The 7,500-nt window shown below is 39.4% G+C and overlaps 2 long non-coding RNA genes across 2 annotated transcripts in view; both read right to left on the reverse strand.

The window, feature by feature from the left end:
* Positions 1-7,500, reverse strand: part of LOC123502403 — a 140,211-nt gene that overhangs the window by 129,577 nt on the left and 3,134 nt on the right. The gene's annotated exons all lie outside the window — the stretch shown is intronic.
* Positions 5,101-7,500, reverse strand: part of LOC123502422 — a 3,463-nt gene continuing 1,063 nt past the window's right edge. Inside the window, exons 2-4 of the long non-coding RNA XR_006674048.1 lie at positions 6,805-7,111; positions 5,828-6,040; positions 5,101-5,501 (exon numbers count right to left, since the gene is read on the reverse strand). This is a non-coding gene — a long non-coding RNA (uncharacterized LOC123502422). The remainder of the gene's footprint in view (positions 5,502-5,827; positions 6,041-6,804; positions 7,112-7,500) is intronic.

Genomic DNA, 7,500 nt, shown 5'->3' on the forward strand with positions numbered 1-7,500 from the left:
TTAGATAGTTTGGCATGTGTTGAGGGTATTTTGAGACAGTTTGATGTGTTTGGTGGGCAGTTTAAGACAGTTTAGTATATTTTGAGACAGTTTGGCATGTTTGAGGATATTTTAAAACAGTTTGACATGTTTTATGGCCATATTGAGATAGTTTGGCATGTTTTAAGGGCATTTTGAGAGTTTGACATTTTTTTAGGGCATTTTAATACATTTTGGCAGGTTTTGAGAGCAATTTAAAACAGTTTGGCTGGTTTTCAGAGGTTTTGAAGTGAATTGAAGACAGTTTGGCAGGTTTTCAGGGCATATTAAGACAGTTTGGTATATTTTGAGGGCAATTTTAGACAGTTTGGCAGGTTTTGAGGCCAATTTAAGATAGTTTGACATGTTTTGATGGCATTTTAAGACAGTTTGGCAGGTTTTGAGGGCATATTAAGGCAGATTGGCAGATTTTGAGTGCAATTTATATATATATATATATATATATATATATATATATATATATATATATATATATATATATATATATATATATATATATATATATATATATATATATATATATATATATTAGGCATTATTGCATTATTGTAAATAACAGCATATTCTTATTTGATTTATAATTAACAGTGGTAGTGGTAGCCTTTTCCAAGATATCATACTGGAATAGGTGGAAGCTTGAATTATATATGTATATTGATTTTAATGCAAGTTTAATTTTTGAGTTACTTGTGTTAACCTAAGGATGTAAAATTTCCATAACTAAGAAAGTAACAATTCTGTTTTGTAATCATGTGCATTGTGTATAATTTGTTGCATATTAATTATTTAAGATCATAGCAATACACTAGAAATTTAGAATAAACTAAAATTTTTCTATTTAATTGAAAAGATTAGGTGAAAGCTCATTTTTCTGAATTGGTCTACTAATGTGTAAGTACATCTTTAATTTGAGACAGATTTGGCATGTTATGAAGCCATTTTAAGGCAGTTTGTCATGTTTTGAGGACATTTTAAGACAGTTTGGTATGTTTTGAGGGCATTTTAAGATAGTTTGCCAGGTTTTGAGGAAATTATAAGACAGTTTGATATGTTTTGATAGGATTTTAAGACAGTTTTGCATGTTTTGAGGTCAGTTAAAAAAGTTTGACATGTTTTAACGGCATTTGAGTTGCGTTCAGTTCAGTTTACAAAATAGTGAAGGTGACTCAATATAAACAGTGCACCTCTCATTACAGGAAAGTCAAGACACACTGCTGCTGGAACACTGCACCACCAAGCCAAGACAAGACAAGCGACAACACAACACAAGCCTTCTACAACACCTACAGCCATCAGCAACACCCAGAGTACAAGACAACACCTGGAGCCATGAAGAATAGTTAGGATAGATTAGCAGTTTGGCATTTTTAATTATAAGGACATTTTAAGACCATTTGACATGTTTTTATGGTATTTTAAGACCATTTGGCATGTTTTTATGGTATTTTAAGACCATTTGGCATGTTTTATGGTATGTTAAGACCATTTGGCATGTTTTATGGTATGTTAAGACCATTTGGCATGTTTTATGGTATGTTAAGACCATTTGGCATGTTTTTATGGTATTTTAAGACCATTTGGCATGTTTTTATGGTATTTTAAGACCATTTGACATGTTTTTATGGTATTTTAAGACCATTTGACATGTTTTTATGGTATTTTAAGACCATTTGGCATGTTTTTTATGGTATTTTAAGACCATTTGGCATGTTTTTATGGTATTTTAAGACCATTTGGCATGTTTTTGAGGGCATTTGAAGAAAGTTTGGCTATGGTAATACCCTTTTTTTGACATTAACCCCTTCAGTACCATGACACATTTCCATATTCCTTGTGGTGACTATTTGGTGATTTTGTACAGCTTCACAAACTCATGTGGGGGTGAAAATTGTGAAGACTGTGGCCATTAATCTTGTGACCTTCATAGACCTTCGATAATGTCAATAAAATGGTCTAATGGTGCACAAATCTCAAGGTAAAATGTGTCCCAGTACTGAAGGGGTTAAGAAGGGTGTATGGAGGTGACAAGATTAATGGGCACAGTCTTCACTATTTCAATCCCCCACATGAGTTTGTGAAGCAAGTGTTGGATTCTCTGGACAAAGATGCAGTGTGCTTGTTAAGAGATTCACTCAGCACTCACTCACTCCTTCACTTACTGAACTCAGAGGAATGAAGAATGTGCATTGTTGCTGCTTGTGTGTCAGACAAAGGCCTGTATTCACAAACACTTAGCTGTCTCAACAACACGCCTTCCAAGGCCACAGAGATCACTGGCAGGGTTTTCATGAGTGTTTCTCCACTTAATATTGTAGAAATGTCACTCTGCCTCAGGAACCATAAAAATACCCTTATTCTCTCATCACCACTGTTTTCCAAGGCCACACAGATGACTGGCAGGGTTTTCAAGACTGTTTCTCCACTTAATAATACAGAAATCTTGTCATTCTGCCTTTACAACTGTAAAAACATTCTTCAAAACTCTTTATTCTCTCTCTATGACAATTTTCCAAGGCCACAGAGATGACTGGCAGGGTTTTCAAGACTGTTTCTCCACTTAATAATATAGAAATCTTGTCATTCTGCCTCTCTCTCTCTCTCTCTCTCTCTCTCTCTCTCTCTCTCTCTCTCTCTCTCTCTCTCTCTCTCTCTCTCTCTCTCTCTCTCTCTCTCTCTCTCTCTCTCTCTCTCTCTCTCTTAATGTCAATCTCTCTCTCTCTCTCTCAAGGTAAAAATGTGTCCCAGTACTGAAGGGGTTAAATAGTGAAGAATGCCATTCTAATGTCAATAAAATGGTCTAATGGTACACAGATCTCAAGGTAGAAATGTGTCCCAGTACTGAAGGGGTTAAAATAGTGAAGATTATGGCCATTAATCTTCTGCCTTCAATAGATCTTTCCAAATGTCAATAAAATGGTCTAATGGTACACAGATCTCAAGGTAGAAATGTGTCCCAGTACTGAAGGGGTTAAAATAGTGAAGACTGTTGCCATTATTCTTCTGCCCTCTATAGACCTTTCCTGATGTCAATAAAATGTCTAATTGTACACAAATTTCAAGGTAAAAATGTGTGTCAATGTTGAAGGGGGTTAAAATAGTGAAGAATGTGGCCATTAGTCTTCTGACGTGTATAGATCTTTCCTACTGTCAATAAAATGGTCTAATGGTACACAAAATCTCAAGATGTCCTAGTATTAAAGGGGTTAAAATAATGACGAATGTGGCCGTTAATCTTCTGACCTCTGTAGACCTTTCCTAATGTCAATAAAATGGTCTAATGGTACAGAAATGTCAAGGTAAAAATGTGTCCCAGTACTGAAGGGGTTAAAATAGTGAAGACTGTGACCATTAACCTTCTGATGTCTATAAACTTTTCCTAATATCAATAAAATGGTTTAATGGTACACAGATCTCAGGGTAAAAAATGTGTCCCAGTACTGAAGGGGTTGAAATAGTGAAGACTGTGGCCATTAATCTTGTGATCTCCATACACCTCTCCATTTTATTGATATTAGGAAGGGTCTATGGTGGTCAAAGGATTAATGGCCACAGCCTTCACTATTTTAATCAATTCAGTACTGGGACACATTTTTACCTTGAGATTTGTGTACCATTAGACCATTTTATTGACATTAGCAAGGGTGTATGGAGGGCACAAGATTAATGTGTGTGTGTGTTTAAAAATGTTGTTTTCATGTATATTATTACTATTTGATTGTTTACTTTGATTGCTCTCTCTCTCTCTCTCTCTCTCTCTCTCTCTCTCTCTCTCTCTCTCTCTCTCTCTCTCTCTCTCTCTCTCTCTCTCTCTCTCTCTCTCTCTCTCTCTCTCTCTCTCTCTCTCTCTCTCTCTCTCTCTCTCTCTCTCTCTCTCTCTCTCTCTCTCTCTCTCTCTCTCTCTCTCTCTCTCTCTCTCTCTCTCTCTCTCTCTCTCTCTCTCTCTCTCTCTCTCTCTCTCTCTCTCTCTCTCTCTCTCTCTCTCTCTCTCTCTCTCTCTCTCTCTCTCTCTCTCTCTCTCTCTCTCTCTCTCTCTCTCTCTCTCTCTCTCTCTCTCTCTCTCTCTCTCTTTTTTCTTTGAATATTTGTTAACTTGAAAAGTTGTTTAAAAATAATTTGTGAAGTTGAAATTTCTTAAAATTTTGCAAAGTTGAAAATTCATGTTAATATTTATTGTATATTATAAATTGATGTTAATATTGATGTTAATATTTATTGTATATTAAGTTGAAAATTATTGTAGACTTAAATTCTTTTATATATTATTATTATTATTATTAAGTTGAAAATCATTGTAGACTTTTTTTTTTTATACTGTTAAGTTGAAAATTTGTCTATTTATTGTCTAGACTTTTTCACCATAGGATTTTGCTCACTTTTTATACTCAAGTTTTTATTTTTAAGTTGAAAATTTGTGTAGACTTTCTCTGTATTCTTTGTATATATATTGTTTTATTCAGTTGAAAATATTTGTGGGTTTTTTTTTGCAGGCAATGTGTAATAATGTCAAAAATTGAATAAAAGTGTAGGGAGACTCTTGTATTTAATTTTAGCTCCAATATGCATCCACCTTATCTCCGGAGACTCTTTAGAGTATTTTCGACTTAGTACGATTTTAGGGCCCGTTTTTCGGCTTTTTTTGCCATTTTTTCTAGATTTTTACCATTTTTGTGTTTTTTTTGGTTTTTAGTAGTGCTGTATTTTATGTAGACCGTTTGAAGATTTTTCAGCCAGATGGTATTTTGGGACCATTTTTACATTGTTATTGATGTCATGTAACTTTTTCGCTTTAGTTTCATTTTCTAACAACCACTTTTTGTATTGCTTATGATAATAAATAGAAAGAAAGCTTCAAATCTAGCGCGTTTTATTTCTGGGGTGTGATCGTTTAGAGCGAGTGTAGGTGGTGGTCAATGGAGGCAATATTGGTGTGTCAGACGGATCCAAGCCAGCTTGAGGCGACTACTCACTGAAACCACCCACAACCCACAAATATTCCCAGGAAAGGAAATTTAACAAAACCCACAAATATTCCCAGGAAAGGAAATTTACCGAAACAAAAAGATTTCTTTACACTTTATTATTCAGTAGAGACAACAGATCCAAGCTTCAAGTACAGTGACACCACAATAATGAGGTGGTAGTGGCAGCAAGCGTTGAATAGGAGGATGTCTGCTATGCGAAGCTGAATCTCTGGACTCCGGTGGTGGTGGTGGTGGTGGTGGTGTAGCAGGTGTTTGCCAGGCCGCTGCGAGGCGAAGTCCCTCAGTGCCAGTAGCGGCGACGGCGGCACGTGTATTAGCGGGACGGCAGTGAAGGCCCAATGCGAGGCAGTGCCCCTCCGAGTAGCGGTAGCAGCGGCAACGGCAACGGTCAATGTAGGCGCAGTGCGAAGCCAAAGAGTCCTTCCCTGATGGTGCAGGACGCATGGGATCGCTGCAGTCATGGCTTCAGATCACCAACTCCTGTAATGGAGAAAAATTAACTGATTATCTCCATATGTACCACGCCACACTGTCCTACAATACACACTTCACTGCCTCAGTCAGCCTCTCACTCGCCCTCCTCGATCGTTATTCCACTTACACTCCAGTTACACCCTTCTCCCTCGTTCTCCTCCCAGCGTCTCCCGTGTGACGTAGCATCCTGGCCCTTCATCCTGACACTCCCATCCCTTCATTCTCACATCTCCCACGCCAGTCTCAGTAAACCACACCACGTCAAACCCCCTCAAACTTGCCCCACACCCGATCCTCACACCCACACAACCAATCTTGACACATTCATCTACCTGGTAAGTGGAATCTTCCGTGTCTGCCGTCATCTGTAGGTTCTCGTCTCCAATCCTCCGCCTCACCACACCTCACCCACTCATCCAGCCAGTCTCCCTCAACGGCGGCAGCGGCGGTGGCGGAGGCAGAGGTGGTAGTGAGCATTGTCCGTTAAGTGCAAGGTAGACGAGGCTCATTACCGCTGTGGAGTCAGGCCTTTGGATCGTCAACGCCTGTAATGGACAAGAATAAGCATGAACAAAGCAGTACCTTGTTTACTTGTTCACTAATTATCCCTACAGCTAACAAGCAAGATAGCCCTAAGCAAACTCCTTCACTGCCTCAATCAGCCTTTCACTCTTCATTCTACGTATTCTTACCACCACCACCACCACCACAAAAACATGAACAGCAGTATCTTTTTCACTAATTATCTCTAAATCTAACGCCACATTATCTTAATCTTTCACTCAGCCAACCTTTCATCTCTAAATGACCAACACCACACATTCCCTTCACGTCTTCAGTTCCATCCATAATGTGCCCTAACTCACTCTAAACACTTTATTCCCCCCTCTGTCTGTCCTAAAACTCAACCACTGCCTCAGCCAGCCTTTCACTCGTCTCTACTCAGTTACACGTCTTCACAGTGCCCTAACCCAGCCAAACACTCGCACCACACCATCCATCCCTTCTGTCTCCTATTTTATCACACTGCATTCAGTTAGTTCCCATTCTGCCTCCTCTTGCCACGAGCCATTCACGCTCACTTCATTCCTCCCAGCCATTCCTGATACATCCTACATTGACGCAGACAGACATCGTACAATTAACCTTCCAATAGACAGTGCACATCCTACACACCCAGTTATCCTTTATCAGTCAACATTCCTAACAACCTTCAAGTTACTAACAATTTCCTATCACCACTGCACTGTCAACGCGCACACACCAACACCTCATACCTACACTATTCGTTTACATAAAAGCCACTAACCTCTCCTTCCTCTGTGCTGTGCTGTGCTGTGGTGTGGTGTGGTCCGATAACCTCACAGCAGCGGCACGTCACCCCGCCGCACGAAAACTGACGCAGATCAAGGTTCCCGTTGCTGTTCCTGCCGCTGCTGAACGTCACGCCCACGACAAGACACAGACGGACACTGGGCTGCGTACACTCGAGGGGTCGGTGGTGGCGTGGTGACTGGAGAGATGTAGCGGGCGTGGTGTCTGGATTAATACTGTCCCAGCTGCCATTCTGAGCTACTGCTGACGTTGCTTCGTTCTTGTCTCACCCCCGCCCCAACCTGCCAATAAGGAAAGAGCAACTTGAGGGCAAACGAGCATATGAAACGCTGCCAGTGAACCTAACCACTGGTCCACCACCTGGATATAAACTAGTCACGCTCTTTAACTCCTTCCAAACCAACCATTACACACACTCAATTGCATTAATTTGTTTCATCAAGCATTCTCACCTTCCGTGTAGTACTTACAATTATACACGATTTCTTTTATCATTATGTTGTAACAGTTTGAAGCTTCCTTCGTAATAAATGATTATGATAAGATGATAATAATAATATTCTCTCTCTCTCTCTCTCTCTCTCTCTCTCTCTCTCTCTCTCTCTCTCTCTCTCTCTCTCTCTAAGTGAACCCTGCCTGTAAATCAACGAATAAAAAAAAAAAGTATCAT

Source organism: Portunus trituberculatus, chromosome 11, assembly GCF_017591435.1.
Source record: "Portunus trituberculatus isolate SZX2019 chromosome 11, ASM1759143v1, whole genome shotgun sequence".
In the NCBI taxonomy this organism is placed as follows: Eukaryota; Metazoa; Arthropoda; class Malacostraca; order Decapoda; family Portunidae; genus Portunus; species Portunus trituberculatus.